Source organism: Gobio gobio (assembly GCF_949357685.1).
Source record: "Gobio gobio genome assembly, chromosome: 10".
In the NCBI taxonomy this organism is placed as follows: Eukaryota; Metazoa; Chordata; class Actinopteri; order Cypriniformes; family Gobionidae; genus Gobio; species Gobio gobio.
Genome location: NC_137116.1, coordinates 37,415,753 through 37,438,522, shown reverse-complemented (window position 1 = coordinate 37,438,522; position 22,770 = coordinate 37,415,753). Strand labels below are relative to the sequence as shown.

Genomic DNA, 22,770 nt, shown 5'->3' with positions numbered 1-22,770 from the left:
ACTGGCCGGATAGGTCAAATTCCATGGATCCGTATATGTCCGTATTCATCCGAAATGGTACCAAATCGGATGTATGTTGTGGCCGTATACTCCCATGCTACAGCCATTTGTTGCCATGGCAAATAATCCCATCAAGTTTTTCCCAGGAGACATTTTCACACCTCTAAACAGCTTTGCCTTCCATCCCCTATTGGTCCTTCATCTCAAACTGGATTGGTTGTTTTTTTTAAAACCACTCCCAAAACCCAGACTGCTATTGGAGGACAGGACGCATTGAAAACCCAGTCAAGTGACTTTATTGGTTACTTCTAAGGCTAAGGGTGGGCTAGGTTTTGTAGCATAGGGACTTGATTGGTTATAGGCCAGCTATGCAGATTTTGCTAATTAATATATAATATACATATATAAAAAATAATCCCCTCTCCCTCCCAAAAGAAAAATACACACAAAACAATTTGAGAAAGTCTGAAATATTTATTAAAAAGGTATTAAAAAAAAAAAAAAAAAACATTCTTAACAGCATTATAAACGAACATTAAAACAATGGTGAAACAAAAACAAGTGAACTAAATGTATTTAAAAGGGATGAAAATGTAAAGGAACAAATGTAAAAATATAAACAGTCCAAAGAACATAAATATACGTTAAATTGAATTGGTAAAGAAACAAAAAGGGAAAAAAAATTAACAAAATGCATTTAAAAGACAGATGTAAAGGAATAAAATACACAGTGAACATAAAAAGGAAAAGAATAAATATACAAATTAAACAATATAAAATGAGAACAATAAATTTATAAGACAAAAAAAAGTGTATATAAAATACACATAAATATTCCAAGTAAACAATATAACCAAATAAAAAGAACAAAGAGCATTATAAACATACATTCAAATGAATGGGGGAAAAGATAAGTGAACAAAATGTTTCTAAAGGAAGGCGACGTAAGAGGAACAACAATACAAAACATGGAGATCAAAAGCAACATGGACATCTAAAAAGGAACAAACATACAAAGTATACAATATAAAACGAGACAAAGAAATCTATAAATTAAAAAGTGCATATAAAATATATGTAAATGTTCTATATATGGGAACCAATAAAAGTATAAGTATATAAACATAAAAATAAAGAAAATATAAAATGGAACAATTGAATATTAAAATTATAATTATAAAATAATTGTGACCAACTCTAACACAATGTTGTTTGAGCTAGCCAAACCATCCACACTGGCCTTCCATCAACAACAGCATCATCTTCATCTTCATCAGGTCTATAGTTGCGGTCTTCCACAGGTTATGTCTTGGTTTCTGCAACCCTGGACCTGGTCTCCAGCAACTGCAAAACATGACAGTAAATTAACCACTAAAACTCAGAGAGGAGTATAGTAACATTCTGGAGGGAAAAAGCTTAACCGGTTTCTTAACTTACCCGTCTCTTTCTCTGACGGTTCTGTGTGATGTTCTTCATAGTGTTTCTTTTCTGGGCCTTTTCAGACTGAGCCAAAGAATACTTCCTCAGCAAAGTCTCACAAAATAAAATACATCTTGCGACCTGCCAAATAATACATTAATAATATATAGTTAATGCCAATAAAAGTAAGTAAAACAATTCAATTAAAATGTATTTGTATAGCGCTTTTCACAATACATATTCAGGGTTTTTCCTGGGTCAAAAATGGTCTTCGGTGGTGGCTGACAGACATGGTCATCCATACATACACACACACACACACACACACACACACACACACACACGGTAAAAAAAAAAATACCCTACCCACTTGATCTGCAAGCGCAAAACTGACAATAAATTTGAAATAAATTCAAAGAAAGTTTGTAACTTTTGCTTATCTTATTTTGATACCTTGATGTTTGTTTTTTTTCCTCATTTTTACACTATTTACTGATAATTGTTTGTTTTGGTAATCATATCAATATTAAAAAAATGAACAAATAGCCTAATTTTCTGCCATATACAATCAGCTAGCTAACAACAACTTTGTTCTGGGAACCAGTCGTTAAAATGATTCAGTTCAAAGGAGTCATTAGGTGGCGAATCGGACATTAGCAGACGCGTTGTGTGTGAATCCCGTCTTTAGAACATCGCGAAAGATTTGTCAACACACAGAAAACACTACATAACCGGATAGGATTTGTTTCCTGTTTATTTAAAGTATGCTTTATGCAGCTGGTCAGAGAATCAGTCAATGTTTTTTGAGCGCATTTCACACCCAGCGGTAATTAAAGGAAGACGTCTGATAGCGCCACGTGCAACATGGATTCGGTCTTCCGACCTTTTGATTTTGATTAACGTAATATGTGAAACATTAGAAAGCTAAGAATGCTTATTTTGAAGACAGAGAGTGTGCGAGCGGGGTAGGAGCTCTGATCGTTCTCTCTGTCACTCAGTTAACGCAAGCGCAGCAGTCATCTGTTCTACATCACTCATAAATCACAATAACTGATCAAATAAGGCTTTGGCGCAAAAATTTGTTTTGGCGGCCGGCAAAAAATGTTCAATGTAGGAAAAACCCTGATATTGTTTCAAAGCAACTTCACAGAAAATGCATGCGTCTACATTACAGAAAAAAACAGAGAACATTAAAATAATTTTTAAGATTACCTTTTACACATTCAGGGTCAACATCTGTAAAAGTTCTTCAGGATCATGGATCCAAAACTTCTGGATCATGAGGGGGGAAGAAACATGCACACACACAAATGAATATTAATTTGTTTGATAAAACATTAATATTAATTATCAACTTACGGACAAGGACTTGCAAAACATACTCACCAGGCCCATACAAAAACTTCACAGTAGATCCAAAATCCTGGTTTGCCTATAATTTTTCAGAGTCCAAGTATGGTGGTTTCCTGTCCTCTCTGTTGAACAAGTGTACATGACAGTGTTTTCGGATTACTCATTCCAAAACTCTGTTACATTTTATGACAAGCTTGATCTTAAAACTAGCTGACAGTAGGGATGGGCATTATGACCATATAATTATACATACATGAGAAATTATATTTTACAATAACGATATCACAATATATTTATTTTGATGGATATTTTATTAAAATGCTACAGAATAATACTGCTTTAAAAGTCTTCACTGTATGATATTCAATTAATTAATATCACTTGATTCTTAAAGAAGCAGAAGGTCTTCTCTATTCTTTTGTTTTATTAAAATGATGACAAAGCTGCAGCCCCTTTAAGAATGGATGCACAGAATGACACACATCCGGGTTTCCCCACGTTAACTTGAACTGTTTGACTTTACTTAAGACATAACTGACTGTTTAAATCAAGTGAATACCTCACATGACAGGCTTACTGAGATAACTGTGTGCATTTTACAGAAAGATAATTGATTTCGGGATCGCATGCTGTCTGAGAGAGGCTTATTTAAACACATGCATGTCCCGTTCATTATTCTACAATCTACATTCATGCATGTTTCCTTGTCAAAATGTCAAAAAGTTTTAGTACAGTCAGTGCTGCGTTATATACGCTATATTCCCATTCCGCAATATAAAAAGGTAATGTTAACGTTTACAGCAAAATCGCTAACAATAGTCAGTATCATCAGATCGCCATAACACCCAGCCCTAGCTTAACAATATTACAACAACAAAAACACAGAAACAGAATATGTAAGTTAATCACGATTAGCATATGACTTTAATGCACTAACGTTATACCTTGATGAGCAGTAGAAACAATATAAAGGGATTTACGTTACCTTCTGCCGTCTGCTGTCCGCCATTGGAAACTTAGTCTGTTCGTATTCATGTTTTTTCGTTCTCAGTCGACATCCCACCATCAAAATTCGTCCAAAATAAGATTTTAACAGGTTTAAATGGTCCATGCAATGCCATTAATAGACCGACGTGAAGATTAGAAGCCGCGATCGCGTCGCGTCCCCGCGAGCCACGATCAACTCCAACGACAACGGCAACGGGTGTATAATTCAAACTGAAGGCGCGCACTGTCATTGGCCAGATTTCTGGATGACGTTCAGATTGACCAATCACGCTCAAAAGAACACGGAAAGACAGCAAATAGCCTTGCAAATATAGAAAAAACTTGTTTTAAACAACAGTTAGAAAATGTGTATATTTATTTTTATTTGCTGTTATATTTAATTAATTGGTCAAATGGTGTTTTGTGGTGTGGGCAGAAGTTTCAACCTGGAGAGCAGTGCAGATTTGTACTCTTTAAAAACAATTATTTTTTGATATTTAGTTTGCTATATATTTTGTTATATTTGTATCCAGAATTGAATGTAAAAATACACCTTCACTGTAAAACAGAAAATTAAATTAAAATATCTTAATTTAAATAAGGAAAAATCTGTAAACTAATAGTGTTTTCTCTAAAACGTTTAATGTAAATTTCTGTGAAGTTTTTTAACTTTATTTGACTTAAGATATTTGACTTTAATTTTACGTTTTTTGTTTTGCAGCTGTAGCTGCTGTTTTTTTAGGTTTTTATTTTTACAGTGTAAATATAAAACTAATAAGATTTACTTCAAAATGACAAAGAATAATGTTAAATTGTTAGTATGGACATAAACATAAATCTTTAATATAATGAGCTAAATATTGTATTACAGTTGTTAATTTACAGATATTGTTTGTAATTTTGCATGAATTTGTTATTTATGAAAACAGAAAAATAATACAGTTATGTTCCTGTATAAAAAAATGAGAATTACTGTAGTTTGTCATTAATGATATAATCCTTAAAATAACAGTCAAGTTGTTTATTTAGATATTGTTTGTAATTTTACATCGTTTTAAACATAATTCAAAATTACAAGAAAATACTGTAAATAAACTGAAGTTTTTTTCTGTAAAATTAGGATTATTTTTATTGGTTGCCTTATTTTTATTGGTAACCTTATTGGTTGCACCTACATCTATTGTGAGTGGTGGATTTCAAACCTCAAAACGCCCCTCTTTTGCAGCGTGTTAAAGTTAAGAATCTTGGAGTGACACTTTTTGTGAACAGTTGCAGAGCTGAAAGATCTGCTTGTGTTTCTGTGTTTCTTGAGCAAGTGAATCCCTGCTCTTTTTTATTCCATATTTTTATTTTGAGCATATCAGTTTTTGGTGTTTTTAAAACAAACTTTTTCATTTTCCACATTTCATCTCCTCTTTATTTAATTCTATTATTGCCTACAATTTGTAAAACTTTGCAAAAATTGTTTGGGGATAGTCTAAAATGTTTGGTTAATTATCCTTTGTTAATTCCATTACATTTCTTTGTTTATTTCATTACATATTCAGATTTTTTTGTGAACGTATATGTTCAGACAGGGTTTTTATTTTGTACTGTTTTTATAAAAAATATTTGATTAAGAGACTCTTTTCATGCAGTGGTTTTAAGGCCCTGACACACCATTCTGATGGTTTGACCCAGACCCAGGCAACGTGAACCAACCCCACAGTCGGCTTTAGTCATTGCTAGTTCAGTTTAGTGTTTCAGGGCCTTAAGAATTCTTTTTTCTGTGCAAAAAGCTTGTTTGCTGTAGCCTACAGTAGACCAGAGATAATTCTCAATCCTGAAGTCCTCCCTCTGAGAACAGCCAGCACAAGTGTCAGTCATTAACATATGAAAGGTCTTCTTCACACCTAACAGTCTTCAGTCCTAGCACACCCAGCAGTGTTTCAGCTGTATATGTCCGTGAAATTTCACGGATTCCTGTATACGTCCGCATACGTGAGGTTTCCGGGTTTTTCTGGAAATATACTGTTCCGTGTTAGTCTGATCCGCTTTTTCCCACATACATCCGGTAAACATCAAATTACACAGGAGTATACCATGCCCGGATAGTGCCGGATTTCAGTGTTTTCATGCAGTGAAAGCCAAAGCTAATGGCGAAAGTCTTTGAGCGTGGTCCCCTTTTGGAGGTTCTGTCCATGTTTGGAGTTCCCGCCCCATTTCGGAGATCTCTGGCCGCAGCTGTACCCACTTGCATTTATTTGCATTTATTACTTTGATTAAAACATGTATTACATATACATCTTTTGCAATATCATAAATGTCTTCACTATCACTTTTGACCAGTTTAATGCATGCTTGATGAATACATCTAAAAGTATTAATTCCTCAAATGCAAATCAGCATATTAGAATGATTTCTGAAGGATCATGTGACACTGAAGACTGGAGTAATGATGCTGAAAATTCAGCTTTGATCACAGGAATACATTACATTTTACTATATATTCACATAAAAAAACAGCTATTTTAAATTGTAACAATAGTCCACTGTTTTACTGTTTTTACTGCATTTTTGATTAAATAAATGCAGCCTTGGTGAGCATAACAAAACCTTTTTTTACATTGTATAAAATACATGAGGACTTAATGTAGGTGTTTTAGTATATAAAAACCAATCATAAAATTGTCATAAAAGGGGGAGGGAAAATATATTAGTGGTTATTGTTCAGCAGTGTATTTGATTTCAGTTAGACAAAGGTCAGATAAAAACTGGTATAACACCTGACATTTCTGCCCCCCTCACTTCTGAAATGATGGTTGCACCCCTGCTTTGCTAGTAGCCGGTTTGACCTCCTTTTGCCTTCAAAACTGGCTTTGTGGCATAGATTCAACGAGGTGCTGGAAACATCAGAGATTTTGTATGTTTTACAAAACCCCCCCGAATACAACGAGTCTATAAGAACTGGGCCTGTAAATCTTAAAAAAAGGAAGGAAATTCACCATAAAAGTCTTTGGAAGAGATTTTGCTGAACTATCCCTTCAAACCACATACATCTTTAATCATTACATTCTCAATACTCAACGTACTTGTGATCGGTTATTCATGAGAGGAATAAGAAAAAAAGAGAAAACGTTCACAATCATATGTTGTACCATTACTGACCCTCTCATGTCCATCCGTGCAGTAAGGGTAATTAAAGTGCATCTTGGCATCAGGGTCAGTGTTCTTTCCAGGTGCTCCCTCCAGGGAGAGATGGAGCAGGACGCCACAGTTAGACAGCAAAAGTGCACGACAGAGTTCCCCTGAGAAAAAGCACTTAGCAAACCACAGCCCTAAAATATTCAACAGGGCCACATCATTATCTGCTGGCAGGAAGTGAGAGCTACATCATACAGGCTTTATGATGTGGGCTAATCCCATATACAGAATGTTTCCTCGTGACTGAATCAGTGTGTCCCTATAAGCCCACTGCCTCCGGTATCATGCAGCAGATAAAGAGAGCCTCCTGGGATCCGGGGTCAGGATCCCGCAAGTCTTTTGGACTTTCCCGGCTCATAATTCTGTTTTGGAGCAAGACTTAAGGGCTGCATCAACTTCAAAACTGCTTTAAATATAAAGGAGAACTGCTTTAAATATAAAGGAGCGAGGCATTCGCAGTCATTTCTGTCTCCTCCTCTTCTTGTTGGTCTCACTCGCTCGCTCCCTCACTCTCCCTGGGAGGCATGTTTTTGGAGAAGGTTGAGTCAGTCCACACTCTGTCAATGTCTTAATAGGATGAGGAGGAAGTATTTCACAGTTGCCCTAGATATTGCTGAAGGGGATGATAGTCTGTACCGAGCTCTAATTTTAACGCGCTAGTAAGGAAGGAAGTACACTCCATTAAGTGTCATTTCAGATCGTTACTGATTTAAACATCATATGGATGCACTTTTTTTCAGTACAAACGCAAATGTGTGTGAACAGGCAGAATCTCTTTATAATCTTTTATAACCATAATTAATTAATTTTGTTTTTGAATACGATTTTTCTAAATTATTAATTGGTATTACTTTTTTGATATCTTTATTTTTCTGCATCAAACATTCATTACTTGCTTCAGGCAAAAACATTCAAATAAACCAAAATGTTAAATAATACACTCATTTATTTTAATAATACAAATTTAGCTTTTTTTATTATTATTATTATTATTATTATTATTATTAAATAGTACAAATAAAGTAAAGTTACAGTTTTTTGAATCTCATAAACATTATACAACATGATTTGGATCTGACCTATTACAAACAGCAAGGCAGTGAACCTTTATTCTATATAAATAATAATAATAATAACCCCCCCCCCCCCCCAGATTATTTTTATGAATAGTGGTAATGCTTGCTGTAAGCTCAAACATTGTCTTTCTGGGAAGTTTAAAAATGAATCAGTGAACACAGTGAATAGTTTTAAGTGATGAATATTTTACTTTGCTGCGGTTATACTCACATTTTTTCAATCTCAATTTATAATGGTTTTTAATCTTTTTTTTAATAAACTAATTGACTATGTTCACAAAGCTTTATTAAAATAGCACACATTCACCTCTATGAAGCCCTGTGCTCTGTCTGAAGATTACATTTTAAATAGATTGGCATTAGTCCAGCGTTACAGTCAAATTCATTATTGTTTATCCAATCATTAGTTCAAATGAATATTTCATTGATAATTATGTTTACAAAACTCTTTTAATCATTAACATATTTTCATTAACTTTTTTCACTTTGTAATTATTTGACAAATGTTTTTGCATGCATCAATAACTGTCAATTGTGAGTTTACGTTTACTCTTTATGGATTAATTATACTTATCTCAGGTAAAGCAGAATAAACTCTGACATAACCATACCCTACTTCAATTAACAAAAGGAAGTCTGTTCGTCTGTGCTGCTACAGACAGATATAATCATTTGTTTTACCCAAATTATACACACACATTTAGATTTAGATTTCTGCTTTCCCACAGGAAATGATTTGTTGTAATTTAAAGTGGGAGGTATTCATATGAGTTGTTGGTAAATAAATCAGAAAATTTACAGAGGGGAGTTGTTCAGGAGACCTGTATGGTGACCTAGTAATACACAAATTGTTTCCAACTAGAGCTATAATATCAATTGATATTATCTTACACAATTTTGCTTCTCAAGTATCTTATTTTAATGGTCTTTAAATATTTTTACTGGGGAACACTTTTTGCATTGTATTGTTGTTCTACATAAGGGTGCAGAATATGTGCAAGTGTGTACAGAGGGACTGAGCTCAATGGTTTCGATCCATTTAGGTGTGATTTTATTCCATTCACAAAGGATCTGCCCAGCTAAGAGTACAGACTGATCTTTGATGTACAGCCTGGAGCTCCTCACTCCTTTCAGCAATCCCCAGTGTGCTGTGTCACAACCTTGCAGTCTCCCAGCCTTAATTCTGCTTTAGTTTAACACATACAGAGAGAAAATGTTACTTTATTGAACATTTGTACGTGTCTTGTACTTTATTTCCATTGGGGCGGTTGTGGTACATCTCAGTGTGGTTTTTCTTAACAAAACAGAATAGACTGGAAACCCTGAAGGGAGTATGCCTTAGCAGAAACTTTTTCTCTTATAAGACAGCTTCATTATCAGACATTGATGTGTGTTCGTGAGTAAAATCAATTGAATACAATTGAAAGGAACCAACAGACCTGGTAGTTCAGATGTCAGCTGTGTCAGAGCTAGAGTGCATCTGCTTTAGCCTAACACACACATACACACACACACACACACACACACACACACACACACACACACACACACACACACACACACACACACACACACACACACACACACACACACACATAGTGATTTGTGGTCTTAAATGTTAATATTTAGTATTAATATTAATATTGAGTTTTTGGGTCACACGTCGTCTAAGGTGAGTGTGAGAGTGTTAGATGACTCCTATCTATGTTATGGGGCACCAGCCAAGGAATTTCACCTTGAAAATAAATAACAATCATGAAAGATCGTTGACTGAATTAGAATGATAAATTGTAGGAAGTTTGTCATCTGACCAATCTGAAGGATTTGTGAGATATCGTAACTTGTAGAGCCTGTTACTGCATTATCAACACAAGGAAGACACTAGTGTAATAAAATGATTTTATTAACAAAAGGATAGACGAGAGTAACTAACAACTACTGAATGGATAAAGTGCAAAGGGATTGATGAATGCAAGTGACTGAGTTGGATGTTACTATGGCAGTTACAAGTTATCTTATGGAAAGATAAACAGTAATAAGGTAAACCTTATTCTGAATTCAACAAATAAATCGAGAGATTATTTGTTATCAACCTACATCAGCTATGCAAAATCTAATGCAAATTAGATTGTCATATACTGACAATATACACTAATGCCAAGGTCTCTAGAAAGAGGTTTGGTGAAGTGATATTTACGTTTACGAGTCAGAGCGGCAAAGTCTTCCACTTGCTGAGCTGGGCCGGGTTGCAGTGGGATGAAAGGAGTTGGATTCCGTTTCACAGCCTTGAACAGGAAGTACTTGAAAGTTGAACTCCTGGAAAACAGAGAAGGTCCTTATTCTGGAACTCACAGATGAGGAGCCTTGAAGTTGAAGGTTCTAACGTCTGTGCAGACGAAAGGATCTTTAGAATCTGAAGTCAGTGCAAATCCGGGCAGTCTGGAACAAGCAGATCTGGAGGATCTCTGATAAGAAGATTCTGAAGTCCGTACAGGAGTTCCGAGCAATCTGGAACACGCAGATCTGGAGGAGAAGTTAGTGCAGAAGATCTTGAATCCTGTTGCCATTTCCAAACTCCCCAAATTCACATCTTGCAAAACTTCTTTGTTTCTCTCTTTCAAGAGGGAGAGAGAAACAGCTTGTTCCTTCAGCTTAGTGCATCTTCAAACTGGAAACTCTTGGGACTGGAACTAGGAACTGAAGCTGGAACAACCCAGACACTGGAACCCTGGAACCAGAATCCTGGAACAATACAGAAAACTAGAACTAGAACAACTCTCTGTCTCAGAGATAACCTTTTAATCTCTCCTGAGTAGGAAGGAATTGCAAATTGGCACCTTTCAGATCCAGTGTTTTGATTGGCTGATGCTGTCAAAGGTGGTCACGGTATTGCCCCTCTCAAAAAACATCTTCCCACTTTTAACTGAATTTTTTCCCCAGCAAATTTCTTGGGATTTTTTTGTTGTTGTTGTAATTTTGTTCTTAATACATTAGTTTGGTGTTGTAAAATATTCAATCTATGAATATAATTTATAATGTATAAGAACATTTTAAAGAAATGTTATAATATTATAATATAAGTAGCGATATTCAGCAAAAAAAGAAATGTCCTCCCACTTTCAACTGCTTTTTTCAGCAAATTTCTTATTATAAGAAAAAATAGGAATCCTTGGTAAGCCTCAGATGGTACATTTATATGTCAGTGTTTGTTGAGGATGGCATGTTACTATAATATCGCCTCTTTTGACTCTTAGAGGACTTTGAACATAAGTGTATGTTTGCTGCAAAATTAAAGTCCACTCATCTATATTTGACGGCAAAGCCACGCGTCAGCCATTGAGGTGTTTTTGAAATATGCATGATGATGACTCGGGATGACTTTGACTTAAGGCAACTATCGTGATGATGTTGTTTTTGTGGTTAAATAAGCCTGTAGGGGCAGTCATGCCTTGGCCCTTTGCATGACAGGTGCTGCTTTGCATCATCAGCATTTCGTTTCTGTCGATTGAACCACAAACTACTTGAGGTACTGTTTACAAATTGCCTCAGGCAGGGCTCTATTGATATGACCCTGTCTACAATATGTTAGTATAGTGATACATCCCATAAGGTCCTAGTGGAGCGAGGAAGGGCATAACTGCTAAAATTAATTGCTAGACACATTTGCTAATTCTGTGAATATGGATTCAGTGAGGTGGAGAACTCAATAGAAGTGCAGGTCAGCATTGACAGTATGCTAATTGCTTGGATGCTGTGTATTTAAGTGAAAACAGGCCTCAAAAAGGCCTTTTTTTCTTACTAGCCCTATAAGACTGGTTGTTCAGATTGTGTACTTGCACTGTCAGTATTTTTATTGGCCCCACTACAAAATATATACATGTATTTTAGTAACGTATTTTATATGTATCAGAAATACAGATATTTATATTTACAAAAAAAATTTTGAGCTCGGTAAAATCTTATAATGTTTTGGAAACGTCTGTTAAGCTCACCCAGGCTGTATTTATTTTGTAAGTGAAATGTTATTACAATTTAAAATAATGGTTTTCTATTTTAATACATTTTTAAATGTAACTTATTCCTTTGAAGGCAAAGCTGTATTTTCAGCAGCCATTACTCCAGTCACACGATCCTTCAGAAATCATTTCTTACAATTGTCAACGTTGAAAACAGTCGTGCTGCTTGTTATTTTTATGCTTTATATTTTTTTTTCAAACTATGATTCCTCGATGAATAGAAAGGTCAGAAGAAAAGCATTTATTTAAAATAGAAATCAATTGTAACATTATAAATGTCTTTTATTTTCTCTTTCGATCAATGTAATGCTTCATTGCTAAATAAATTATTAAAACCTTTCAAAGAAAGAATAGGTTGTTTGCACGTGACGTCACTGCTGTGGCGTGAAATGCAGATGGAGGGCAGGAAGCTATTTTCCACATAGGAATCACTATAGTAATCGCTAACACAAACTCAAAATGCTTATGTTTTGCATCTCAAATCGATCAAACCGAGAAACCACGAAGAGCCTTTATCATTTACGTAACTTCTATCACTTTTTAACTTAAAAGTTGTCGCCTTTAATGGCGTTTTGCGTCTGCTGATACTGACCTTAATACGGATATTGGCTTAACTTTGTTTCTGACTTTGTTAAATATTCATATTTTTCTTGGTATCGTTTGCAGGGAAGAGAAGATATTTATTTCATTGCATGTTCATTTGATGTTTTCACTGAAGTTTTGAATAATTCGGTTCATATCTAGTTACCGTGAAAACACTGTCACGCGCTGCTGCTTCAGCCATCATAAGAAATGTGTCAAAATAAAAATGTGTTCAACAAGCTGATAGAAATCAATCTATATCTTTGTTGGAAAGGTGTAAATGTAACTGAAGCTTATTGTTGTCATTGTAAATATTCACTTTCCCTTATCCCTTATTGGATGATAGGCAGTAGGTTTAATCAGTGACATTATTACTAGATTTGCTATCCGGCGCCTTACCATCACCACCTCAACCTGTGGTTTTACACATAGAAAAGGCGTAAAAGTGTAATACACGAACGACATAAGTTACTATGGCAATTCTCGATGCAGCATGAATGACCTACAATGGTGAATTTTTTGACAATTACGACAGAAAATCTAAATACTACCATAAACTCATTAACAGAAATGCAGCGCGATATAAACAAACCAGAGCAGAACTCTACACGGCGTGACGGCAGCTTCACATTCTCTATATCTACCGTCTAGATGGCAGGCAAGTCTTCAAATACGGTAGAAAAATGCTCCTTTTGATAACATAAGGATCATGTCCAACATATGTTGTGATTTTCTGTTTTAACCAGCACAGTACGGACTTTACTCCATCTCGTCCATTCTGTTTTTCACTTCCTGCCCTCCACCTGAATTTCGCGTGTCATCAGAACCACGTGACTGCAAACAAGCTATACTGACCCCAATTTTTGTTTTAACTGTAGGTTTTTAAGTTTCAATAATAAAAACAATTTGCATATATTATGATATTATATTTTTTTTACATTGTATTAGGGTATTTTGATTTTGATAATTTTCATCAATTACTCATCCTCATGTTTTCCAAACTTGTGTGACTTCCTTTAAATGATGACATCATTTTCAAACTTTCCCTTTAAGAGCTTTTTAAAAAACAAATAATGTATGTCACTAGTAAAATATGGACTAAAATATACTAAAATATTTGCTATAAGACACCGCTTTAAGACTGGAGAAGGTGGTTAATGGCAAGCTTATCGAGTCACCTTGCTTGTGATGATCTTTGCTTTGACATTCCTCTACCTTGCACTACAGCAATCCTGTCACATCATCATCCTGAGAGGTTATCAAAACCCTGGCATTACCAGCCATGAGGTCGCTCATATCCACGCATCACCTTTGAAACTATCTGCTAACTCCAGCTCTGCGGCAGAGTGGCGGCATTCGCATGTTATGAAGATGAACTGATCCATGCGTAAAGTGCAGAAACGGCGAGAGCAGACAGCGTTACGCCCGCACACAAAATGTGAATGTGCAGAATACAGTGAGGCATTATGGAATGCTAATGGTGTCATTCTCTTGCCAGAGAGCCCGGAGAGGCCCGCTTGTTTCGATTCCGCTGTGAGAAATGAGCTCTTATCTGTCCCTCTGTAGATAAGAGGCAGACCTCTCTCTCGCCCCCTTTTCTGCTTCTCTTTTTTCAGACCTGAAATTTACAGTACTGTCTTTCGGGACGAGGCAGCTCGCCCCAACTGTTAGAGGATGACAAACATTCTGCTTCTGATTTGAGATTCAGCAGGCAAAACAAATTTTAGATGACAGAGGTGGTACTTGTCACGCCATGGCCTCGGAAATACCTCTGCTGAAACTGTTGAAACTATACACTAAACCACCAAAGAATGATTGTTCTGCTTCAGCGATTAGGACAATGGTTCCTTCTAGAATACTTTTATTTGAATGACACCATGTCGGCCTGTTGTGATTCTCACCACTCCCAGGGGGGTTGGGGGAATTACACAAAAAAAGGTCCTTTTGAATAAATCTTGCATACATGATACAGACAAAATAATTTTTTTTCCAGAATTTGCTGCAATCTAATGGAAACAGCCAAAACAGGGTGCTAGAGCACACAGGGCATGAGTTATACACTTTCAAAAATCACAAAAAATCAAAAAGCACCTCTTTTTTGGGGGGGTTTATTACAACTCAGACAACATATACTTACATGTTTATCACTTTTAGCAGTGTTTTATGTGTACCATGTATTTCCTGTAAAATCACCACTGTATGTGGATATGGGAAGCTTTTCAATTTGGGTAGGCCAAATCCAGGTGGAAATGGTACCAGAGTAGTTTAGTGTAAATAAGTTACTTTGTGTAAAACAAATGCCAAAGTGATGCAGAAAGTAGACACTAAGCTTTCAAATGGTACCACAAATGAGGTCAGAGCTCCTCCACAGACATTTAACATTTAAAGTATATACTTGATGATGTCATTCCGGACCCTGAGGTCTGCAGAGTTTAAGAGGTTAAAAAAGACCCCAAACTTTTGAATGCTAGTGTAAGTTTTTAATTTGCAATCATAAAAGTAAAAATAGAGAGGTTTATATTTTTTTGTTTATTTCTAGTCATATTTAATTTTTATATTTGGGGTATCTTGCTTTTATTTGGCAGCATAATGTGCCTATTTCATGCTATTCATCACTTACTAACCCTCATATTCTTTCAATTCCTTCTTTTGTATTTCACAAAGCAAGTCACACAGGTTTATAACAACATGAGGGTTAGTACATTTTCACAGAATTTATGTTTTTGGGTAAAATGTATAAAAAACTACTTTAAAACAGGATTGGTAAACAGTCATCTACCTCCTAGAATGCTCTGATTTGAACATCGCCAGGTCGGCCTGTTGTGTTTCTCACCATTCCCAGAAGTCAACATGATGAGCGACGAGTCCAAAGGTCGATGGATGTGTCGATTCAGGCTGACGCATTCAGCAGCAGCGATTCAGCAATATGGCTACATGTATTCCCACGGTGGATAATATTTTATTGATTAGACAAGGCTTGAAATTTCTCATAGGCATTTAGCATGCCTCGCTTGCTGTAAATATAGCTGTTATGAGTTTATGTAGACGTGCTCAAGAAGACCTTTATCGGATATTGCAGATACGGCTTCCATGGACAGTCTCTGGGTTTTATATTACATTGTTTCGCAATCAAACCATAATTACCGATTTTAGACTCACATTTGCTTTGGATCTGCTTTCCAAGGCCCCTCTTCAAAAGTCTATTCCTTGAGATCAATGCGGATGCACTTAAAAGCATAGCAGTGTCCTTAACCACAAAAACATTCGTTTTAATTAATGGAGCTTTGTGAATCAATCAATCATACATCATAAAAACGTTCCACCTGCTCCTGCAGGAAATGTGCTGATAATAAATGGCTGAAATTGAAGGTTGATTGTCTATTGAATTATGCTGTTTTATAAATGCATCAGAGTTAAAGAGACAGGACCAACATTCTTTCTCCTTTTTATTTTCACCAGACTATGATGATGAACGGCCATTCTGTTTGATCAAGAGTGTCATGTTATAGCTACATAGAAATCCAGTGAATCAATGTATCTAAGGCTTCAGCTTGAATTTATGACCATGAGTCAGGCGTGTCCTTACTCACCTTCAATTACGTGCACAGATCTGTTTGAATTGTGTTAGAAGTTCACATTAATATTTACCACCTGTTGAAAGCAAAGTGTCTGTCTGCTCAGCTAGCTTGAAAACAAAACACTAGCTCTGTTGCAAACCTCTGTTGCTGAGCTATGTCTGTATAAACAGCCTTTCAAATCAACATCATAACGCTCCTCCTAAGATATTGTATTTTAAAAAGTTGTAGTTATTTAACGCTACAGTCCGTAACTTTTTTTGGTTAAAAATGATCCAAAATCAAATTGAGCAAGTACACAACAAGCCAGTATTCAAAACTCACTCCTTACCTTAGCCCCATTCACAACGGTAAGCTTGTAATAATGTGTTATAATTAGAGTGGTATGGTGGATTTCCACGGGATAATTTAAGCATGTCTTTGGGTCACCCGTAGTCAAAAGCAAAAGAATAGACTGTACGGAAATTGAAATCTACATCTAACGCTAAAACACACTAAATACACCTAGTCACGCAATGCTAATGCTGTTAACATTAACAATTTGAAAACAAAATGTAACAATAATAACAATTTGCACTGTTTGATGTGATATGAGCGAACGTTAGATTTAATCACCGTTGGTAACGTGATTTATTGTAATGTTTTGTTCTCAAAAGTGGCAGGCATGTTACTTACTTGTTCAGATGACTTTTTCCGGTGAAAATTCTTATTTAGGTTAATAATACTCCAAGATGATAACTTCGCAAATAACTGCAATTGCAGTTTTCAAACAGAGGCAAAACTTACAGACTGCAGCTTTAAGCTGGTACATTTTGATGCTGTCACTTTAAGACAGACTGCACGGATCCAATATACTTGTTTGTTTTCTCTCTTAACTGTTTACGTTCACAAAAAGCACTCAGTTTGGTTCTCATGTGCTCAATGTGCAGCGGCTTCATGTCACGCATCTCTCTCAAACAGCGCTGAGAAACAGTCACTCAAAGAGCACGCTCATATAGTGAAATGAGTTCTCTTTCGCTGATAATTGCTCTTTAACGGTTTTAAGCCAGCTGTTTTTAAACCGCATTGCTTAAAAATGCATGCAAATGATAAACTTTCGTGATCGCGCAGCACAGCAACGTCACATGAGCATAACCATGATAGAGACGATGGTCCAAAATCTCTATATACACTTACCTATAGGATTATTAGGAACACCTGTTCAATTTCTCATTAATGCAATGATCTAATCAACCAATCACATGGCAGTTGCTTCAATGCATTTAGGGGTGTGGTCCTGGTCAAGACAATCTCCTGAGCTCCAAACTGAATGTCAGAATGGGAAAGAAAGGTGATTTAAGCAATTTTGAGCGTGGTTTGGTTGTTGGTGCCAGACGGGCCGGTCTGAGTATTTCACAATCTGCTCAGTTACTGGGATTTTCACGCACAACCATTTCTAGGGTTTACAAAGAATGGTGTGAAAAGGGAAAAACATCCAGTATGCGGCAGTCCTGTGGGCGAAAATGCCTTGTTGATGCTAGAGGTCAGAGGAGAATGGGCCGACTGGTTCAAGCTGATAGAAGAGCAACTTTGACTGAAATAACCACTCGTTACAACCGAGGTAGGCAGCAAAGCATTTGTGAAGCCACAACACGCACAACCTTGAGGCGGATTGGCTACAACAGCAGAAGACCCCACCGGGTACCACTCATCTCCACTACAATTTGCACAAGCTCACCAAAATTGGACAGTTGAAGACTGGAAAAATGTTGCCTGGTCTGATGAGTCTCGATTTCTGTTGAGACATTCAGATGGTAGAGTCAGAATTTGGCGTAAACAGAATGAGAACATTGATTCATCATGCCTTGTTACCACTGTGCAGGCTGGTGGTGGTGGTGTAATGGTGTGGGGAATGTTTTCTTGGCACACTTTAGGCTCCTTAGTGCCAATTGGGCATCGTTTAAATGCCACGGCCCAGCTGAGCATTGTTTCTGACCATGTCCATCCCTTTATGACCACCATGTACCCATCTTCTGATGGCTACTTCCAGCAGGATAATGCACCATGTCAAAGCTTGAATCATTTCAAATTGGTTTCTTGAACATGACAATGAGTTCACTGTACTAAAATGGCCCCCACAGTCACCAGATCTCAACCCAATAGAGCATCTTTGGGATGTGGTGGAACGGGAGCTTCGTGCCCTGGATGTGCATCCCACAAATCTCCATCAACTGCAAGATGCTATCCAATCAATATGGGCCAACATTTCTAAAGAATGCTTTCAGCACCTTGTTGAATCAATGCCACGTAGAATTAAGGCAGTTCTGAAGGCAAAAGTGGGTCAAACACAGTATTAGTATGGTGTTCCTAATAATCCTTTAGGTGAGTGTATACTGTATATATATGTTAACTCTTTCCCCGCCAGCGTTTAAAAAAAAAAAGTTGCCAGCCACCGGCAGAGTTTTTTCATAATTTTCACAAAAATGTAATAGCCCATAGAATATTTTGTTGTATGAATATCTGAGCATGCAATATATCAAAAGAAAGAGCAAATCCTTTTAAACAGCTTCATGCATCACTTAAATATCATTTTTTTTTTTTTTTTACAAAAAGCTGAGAAAATCACGTTTTTTGTCAAAGACTACATCCAGATCAGATTCAGAATGATAATCAAAAACAGATGGACTAGATCAAGTCCATCAACACCCTAATGCTTGCACAGTCCAATAGCTCGGTCTGGGTCGACATTTCATTCAGTAACATTAGGCAGTTTTGATTTGTATGATGTTTAATGTTGATGATCACGTTATTTTACATATGCAAATGCTTGCATACGATCGCTTGTTTTTTTTTTGCATCATCTTCGCCTGTGTTTTGATTAGGAGAATCTGTACTCATTCAGAAGATGCGTAATAGCACCCCCTATCGTATAATAGTGAAAACACGGACAACCTGGAAAATTCTGTGTTTTTTCGGGGAAGCGTTTTCTCACAAATAACGGAAAATTCCATGTTTGGCGGGGAAAGAGTTAAGACATGACTGTAATATACAGTAAATATTGTATCAATTGTCGAGTCATCTGTGTTCTCTACAGTATATAGTGTAGGATCTGTAGGTTTTAGATGTCAGCTCTCTATATAGACTTCTCACTAGGTTTTAGAACAGTGCATTTGGATCTGGGTGTATTGAATTTCCATGTTTATATTCTGGATTGCCCAGCCCCTTGACTACCTGGCTAAATTGAGGATAAGCCACTAAGGGCAGAGTACCTATGATAAGAATGAATAAACAGTCTCAATGGTTAGCACACAAACCGTTTTCTACACAGCTTTTTGCCAGATCTTTGATGCAGCTTGATATTCAACAATATCAATTCTTATCAAAGAAAATACACACACATTCACACGCTTGTACCCCTTCCAGCCATTAATATTTCATGATGATTTGATTACATAATTATAGTTAGTAGGCTGGTGCTTCAGACAGATTTGATAAGAATGAACTTAAAATGGCTGCCCATTGTAAAAAAAAAAAAGCCCCCAGCGCCTCTGAAGTGGATAGTTACGTAAAGGCTCTGTCATCCTAGCCTCCATGGGATGGCGTGTACCCTGTCTAATCCCAGTCTAAATATTATGCTAATAACTAGCCAGAGCCCACGATAATACGACTCATAGTGAGCAGTGTTATGTCGAGTTGACGTGTTTCAAACCTCTCGTGTATGAAGGTGATCTGCATTACCTCTCAGATCCATTGTGTTTTTTTTTTTTTAGCAAGGTTGTTTTGGTGCAATGTTTATGAATGCATAAAGGTTGACATTTGTATAGCACGGACAAAGCGTGACATTTGTACTGGTACAAAGCCAGACATAGAAGCAAATATGCCAGTTTATTATTCCACATATACTGTATATTTGGTGCAGTTTGTATTCTGTCATATGAGTACTTTCTTTGTTAATGTCAAAAGCATCAAAGTCTTTTACATTCCTGCCCTCCGATCCCTTTCATACCATGTTTTGTTTGAGCAGGAATATCTTTTCCCAACACTGTCTTTCAGGGGATCTGGAATTTTTTGATTTCTATAGAGAGGATTTTTTTCACAGGTAGCTCAACGTACTTTAGGAAGTATTGCTTTTGTCTCTATGCTGTTGTTTTATTGGGCAAATAAATCAATACTTGTTTTCTGTTGTTATCCAACTCGAGAGGAAAAATGAGCACAGTAGGGCAACGAATTGTTTGTTTATGCGGCACACATTAGCTAAGTGTAATTAGAGTTTGGTGAACAGATTTGTGCTTGGGTATTAGAGCATAGCCCTAAATTACTCGTCTAAATCATGATTGTTTGCTCCTTGCTGTGTTTCTATGTGAAAGCTTGTTTTTTTTGTCGCTTGTTTGTGCGTGTTCCTGTTGCATTGTATTAGTAATTGATTTTCACAATGTTCTACTTAATCGGGACTAACTTATGTTTACTTAACATTAAAATATGAGGTATTCAGCAAATTTGGGGAGTCATATTCTGATTGTAATTTACTGTGGTTTAAAAATAGCCTGAACCATAGGTTGGTGGGGTGTGTGTGCGTGCGTGCGTGTGTGTGTGTGTGTGTGTGTGTGTGTGTGTGTGTGTGTGTGTGTGTGTTGGACAGCATGAGCTGTGTTGCAAAAGCCAAGCATTGTTAGACCATAAGGTGTTGTGGCTTTTCACAATACATATTAACAATAACACCACATGGAAAGGCCAATGGATTAATCTATTGACTCACTAACCGTATTCCATTCGGGGTGGCTTGTCTTGTTTAATTCAAATGCAATTGGATGAGTAAACGGTTATATATTTGCATTGAATCCAGAGTGAATTGTGTTCTAAGGGCAGGGCTGAATTACTTTTTTTTGCACATAGCACTGGTGCTACAGAAGTTGAAAGTGTTGTAGCACTGGCCAGACAGTTGTAGCACAAGTATAAAACGTCCAACGTGTTACCATCTCTGAAAACCACAAGTAGTGCAGTTCATCACTTAAACAGACATGTGACTGGCAAAGGACATCAGTGTTGCATACAAGGCACACAAAATACAAACCTTCAAACCAGAAATGTTTGAAGAACATAACAGCTCTTGCTGAACATTAAGTCAGTTTTGTTTAAATAGCCCAATATCACAAATCACAATCCAAAAAACATCCATACATTTTGGTTGAGCACTTGAAAATACCTCTTAATTTTCTTATAAATCATTAGAAATATATATAAAAAATATTATTATAAAATATTAAATTATAATGATACAAATCTGTGATTGTAATTTCTTTATTTTTGTAAAGAAATCTTTAGGTCTGGTCCGAATACCATTTTTTGAGCTTCGGAGGGAGGGGGCTGAACATATTCTTCTCTCTAATAAAGGCAGGGATCTCGAGAAGCGATTTCTTTTGAGAGAAGTATTATTTATTTCTATTTTTACCCAAAATAAGGTGTTGTGAGCATTAGTGAGTACTAGGGATGCAACAATACAGTTAGTCCACGGTTCAATACATACATCGGTTTTTAACCACGGTTTTCGGTTCGGTTCGGTTCGGTTCGGTTCTGATGGCTTGTCACATTTTTGTTATTCTATTCTTAGGCGACAGGAACAGCAAGAGGTTAAGGAGAAAAAAGACTATTTTTTATTGCAATACTCTTTCTTTATTTTACTTAAAATAATTGAAAAACCTTAAACTTAAAACTTTACTTTTAAAAAAACCCTTGTATTCCTAGTGTATTGTATAATATAAAATAAATATATATAAAAATAAAGATTTACACTGGCAGCTCAGAGCTGTACAGCAGCATTAAAGTATGAAATTGAATGAATAAATGTAAAAATAAAATGCTACATAGACTTCACTATAAAATATGCATTGATTCTTTGCTGTATTAGTTTTCAGTCAAGAGCAGTGAGTGATTTTCTCTTTGTCTTTTGTTGTTGTATTAACATTAAAGGGATAGTTCGTTCAAAAATGAAAATTCTGTCATCGAGAAATGAATACAGGTTTGAAACAATATTAGAGTGAGTAAATAATGACATAATTTTAAGGGTGAATAACTGTCCCTTTTAAGGATCGCATGTTCACTACTGCGCTGTTGTCAGTTTAAGACCTGCGCATCTAATATACAGACACACAGCGATTTTACTTTCACTTTAGACATAACCGACTGTGTTTATGTTAACCTTGTGTGTATTTGACAGTATTAGTGCAGTAAAACGTCTATTTAGTCCTGTAATCACGTGTCTGACAGGCTTTTAGTGCGCGAGTTCTGAAAAGCGCATATTAAAACCGCACACGCGAATGAGCCGGCAAGGCTTTAAAACACATGCAAATAATTTGAGAACTTTCGTGATTGTGAATTACTATAGTGTTCCGTGAGTATAACTCCACCACTAACGTGTGATGTGAATGTATGTCGCGTTATTCAGTATATTGGGATGGAGGAGGCAAATTATAGAATTTGTAGAAATATAATTAATTAAATGCAAAACCGAGAAAACCGCAATTCACAAGCGCGTATTGAACCGTGAATGCCGTACCGAACGGTTCAATATTATATTGAGAATTGTGGCATCCCTAGTGAGTA

General features: G+C 36.3%; 1 protein-coding gene and 1 long non-coding RNA gene across 2 annotated transcripts in view; one reads left to right on the top strand and one right to left on the bottom strand.

The window, feature by feature from the left end:
• grid2 (glutamate receptor, ionotropic, delta 2) overlaps positions 1-22,770 on the top strand; it is a gene marked incomplete at both ends in the record, with an annotated part of 524,276 nt that overhangs the window by 368,600 nt on the left and 132,906 nt on the right. The window lies entirely within an intron of this gene.
• Positions 1,450-2,926, bottom strand: LOC307132649. The gene is made up of 3 exons (XR_013817316.1): positions 2,806-2,926; positions 2,632-2,691; positions 1,450-1,560 (listed from the first exon to the last, which is right to left on the bottom strand). It is a non-coding gene; the product is annotated as an uncharacterized lncRNA (long non-coding RNA).